The following is a 4,357-nucleotide window of genomic DNA, read 5'->3' as shown; positions in this document are numbered from 1 at the left end:
TTCCTCCCGTCTTAGGTACCCAAATTCGATCTTGGAATACCTTCAGTCCTCGACTGTTCGTACCGAATACTAACGTTTTTCCCAAACGTTCTTCCTTTCGGTCATTCTTTCCTAAGGCTTCCTCTTGAGCTTTCCTGATACTTTCCATAATCGTCGAGATGACTTCAATTCTTAACGCTCTTGGCCTTTTTCTTTCAAGATTGACTTTCCGACTGAGAGCATCAGCAACAATATTTGCTTTACCTGGGTGGTAAAGTATCTCACAGTCGTAGTCCTTGAGAAGTTCTAGCCAGCGTCGTTGCCTCATGTTCAACTCCTTCTGATTAAAGAGATACTGGAGACTCTTATGATCAGTGAAGAGCTTGCACTTCGTGCCGTAGAGGTAATGCCTCCATATCTTTAAGGCAAATACTACCGCTGCCAACTCCAGATCATGAGTGGGGTAGTTGTTTTCGTGCTCTTTCAATTGTCGAGATGCGTATGCTATCACCTTTTCTCTTTGGGTCAGAACACAACCTAACCCGACTCCAGATGCATCACTATAAACTGCGAAATCTTCGACTCCATCGGGTAGAGAAAGTATCGGTGCTTCACGTAACTTCTTCTTTAGCTTCTCGAACGCCTCATCGTGTTTCTCACTCCACGTATACGTAGCTCCTTTATGGGTCAAAGCTGTTAATGGAGCAGCTATCAAAGAAAAGCCTTGGATAAATCATCGGTAATATCCGGCTAATCCTAGAAAGCTTCGAATCTCCGTGGGATTCTTCGGACGTTCCCACTTCATTACAGCTTCGATCTTGGCGGGGTCAACCATTATTCCTTCTTGGTTAAGAACATGACCCAAGAATTGGACTTCCCGTATCCAAAAGTCGCATTTGGAGAACTTTGCAAAAAGCTTCTCCTTCTTTAACACCTCCAACACTTCTCGTAGATGCTTGCCATGCTCCTCCTGGCTTTTCGAGTAAACGAGAATGTCGTCGATGAACACTATCACGGATTTATCGAGGAATGGTTTACAAACCCTGTTCATCAAATCCATGAATGTTGTGGGAGCATTGGTTAGTTCGAATGACATAACCAAGAACTCGTAGTGTCCATATCTTGTTCTGAATGTAGTCTTCTCAATATCCTGCTCTCTCACCTTCAGCTGATGATATCCTGACCTAAGATCGATCTTTGAGAAGTAGCTCGAACCTTGCAGCTGATCGAATAGGTCATCAATCCTCGGTAATGGATACTTGTTCTTCACCGTTGCCTTATTCAGCTCTCGGTAGTCTATGCACATCCTCATGCTTCCGTCCTTCTTCTTCACGAATAACACCGGAGCTCCCCAGGGTGATGAACTAGGTCGAATGAAACCGCTGTCCAATAGTTCCTGAAGTTGTGTCATGAGCTCCTTCATCTCCGTCGGTGCTAATCGGTAAGGTGCCTTTGCTATCGGTGTTGTTCCTGGTAATAAGTCTATACGAAACTCTACTTGCCCATCAGGTGGTAATCCGGGAAGATCTTCAGGAAAGACTTCCGGATAGTCGCACACAACCGGTATATTCTGCACCTCTTTCTTTTCTTTCTTAGCATCGATTACGAATGCCAAGTAGGATGCACATCCTTTGGACAAACACTTCCTGGCTTTCATCAGGGAGATGATTCCAGAAGTTACTCTGCGTTTGTCCCCGTACACCATAAATGATTCCTTTCCGGGTGGGTTTATCCTAACTATCTTCTTTCGGCATAATATCTCGGCATCGTTGGCGCTAAGCCAATCCATACCCAAAACGATGTCGAAACCTTTTAACTCTATGGGTAATAGTTCTTCATGGAATTCGTTTCCGTTTAGGTCAATGACGATGTTCCTAATACGATTACTAACAGGTACGAATTTGCCACTGGCAACTTCTACAATCAGGGCATTATCTAGTTTTTCTACAGGTAATGCTAATTTTCCACCAAATTTATGCGACACAAAGGAGTAATTTGCTTCGGAATCAAATAGTATATTTGCAGGTAAACCATTTACAAGAAAGGTACCTGAAGCGACGTCTGCTGCCTCCTTCGCAGCCTCGAGCGTCATCTGAAAGGCTCTCGCCTTTGGTTTTGGTGGTATGTTGGGCCTTCCCGCATCTTTCTTCTTTGGGTAATCCTTAGCAATATGCCCTTCTTCACGACATTCGTAGCACACCTTCTTGTTGGTGGTGCACTCATTGGCATAGTGCCCTGTTTTCCCACACTTGTAGCAGGTTACTTCATCGCTACATTTTCCCGAGTGCTTCTTCTTGCACTTCTCGCACCATTTAAATTCGTTTCCTCCCCCGAATCTTTTTGAACCGAACTTGCTCTTCTTTTTGTTGGGTTTAGCAGACCCTTCAAATTTCCTCTTCTCGCCAACCTCGATTTTGCTGGCAGCTCTTCCCTTAATCATGTCCTCCACAGACTTGGCAGCCCAGATAGCTGCCTCCAAAGTAGGTGCCTGACGTACTGGCACCGCGTACTCCCATGGAAGTCCCTTTGCGTACTTATCAATTTTCGTCAGCTCATCCGGAACAAGACGCAAGGCAAACTCCATCTTTTCTGTGAAGTTGTTCGTGTATTCATCGATTGACATGCTTCCCTTCTTCAAGGTTAGAAACTGGTTCTCTAACTCTAGCAGGTTTTGAGCCGAGCAGTATTTTCGTTTGAATTGCACCAGAAATTCTGTCCATGTCAGTTGCAGGGGCTTGTTGGGGCTTAAAGTCTTTCCCAAGGTATTCCACCAGCGTACAACGCCTCCTCGAAACTGACGTACTGCAAACGTGGTCTGTAGCTTTCCTCTGCAACCGCACGTCATGAAAGCTAATTCCATCTCCGAGATCCAATCCATGACCCCGATTGGATCCTCTTTTCCCGTGAAAGTCGATGGCTTGCAAGTCAGAAAATCCTTGTACTTGCATCCATTCCTCTCGACTTCGTCACCTTGGTTGTTTTGTTGATCTAGTGGTGGGTTGGCTTGACCAACGGTTCCACTGTAGTCTCCTTCCTCAGTCTGCCCTTCGTTCAACTCGGGCTGTTCGATTTGAATAGTCGCTTCCTCTCGATTTTGCTGGAGCAAACGCCTGGTTTCCTCCATTTGACGATCCAACATTGCCTGGATCATTGCTTGCACTCCGGCCATCGTTATTGGTCCGGCAGCGGCTTCCACAACTGGTATTTGCTCGATCACGGGGGGTTGGTGTCCGTTCCCATTTGCGTTTACGTTTCCGCTACGGGTCCTTACCATCTTGATCTATACACCGAATAAGGCGAATTCAGATCTTTATTTAGGAGAGACGTTTTAAATCGTCCTTATCACTCCGAAACGTTTACATGCTAGTTCTAATAGCGTAGTCGTACGTTTAGAATCCTAAACACATAAGGTTTCCAGATCCGGTCGGCAACAGACCATAGATCCGAACATAATAACAGCATATCATGCATAAAGCATTTAGCACATATAAGCATTTTAGGCACAGTTCCTAAAATAAGCTAGTGCTCACACCTCACAATCATCGCTTAGCATTCTAAGTTTAAGTCTAGAAATCCTACAAATTCCTAGTTCGCTTAAACTAATGCTCTGATACCAACTGTGACATCCCCAAAATCACGGCCAGAAAAGACCGGTTTTGTTTATACTTTATTTCAAAATCAGAGTTATCTTTTAATAAGAAGGATTGCGGAATTTGTCCCAAAACAATAACATGATAAAGATTTATCAAAAGCATTTCCATAGAAATGTATTTCATTAAAAGACTCGGGATGTCATGTTCGTACAGATCAAAAGTATAAACAGTACAATATAAGCCTTACTACATTATTTCATATCTACAGGCCTATATCCGTAATCCCTCGTCCAAAACATCACACCTATGCTCATGCGCCACTACCTATAATACATAAAACTGAGTGGGTCAGGCTTGGGAGCCTGGTGAGCACATAGGGTTTTCAACCCACAATAAATAAGTTTATTAATTTCATCAATCAACAATAACCCGATTACCCGTTCCCGTTATCCTCACTTTTCGTCCCTAAACACCTATCATAAGGGACCTAGCCTAAGGATCATCATCTGGATGGACACTACTGCTAAGGGGATTCCTCAGCAATAAATGTCCTAATAGGCAACCATGTGGGGGATGGAGTACATCTGGTGAGCACACAGTTCAAATAAACACACAGTTCAAATAAACACCTACAGGTTGCGAGCCTGCTAGTGTTCCACTGGACTGTCTAGAATAGTCCGTGGTCGCCATCTATACTCCGCTAGATGACTGGATCATCAATAACATCTAAAACGAGGCCTCTCATTATTTTATTTTGTTACACAGCAACTATTACATCTACCCAT

Source organism: Lactuca saligna, chromosome 5, assembly GCF_052625555.1.
Source record: "Lactuca saligna cultivar CGN05327 chromosome 5, ASM5262555v1, whole genome shotgun sequence".
NCBI classification, from domain to species: Eukaryota; Viridiplantae; Streptophyta; class Magnoliopsida; order Asterales; family Asteraceae; genus Lactuca; species Lactuca saligna.
Note: the sequence above shows the minus strand (reverse complement) of the source record.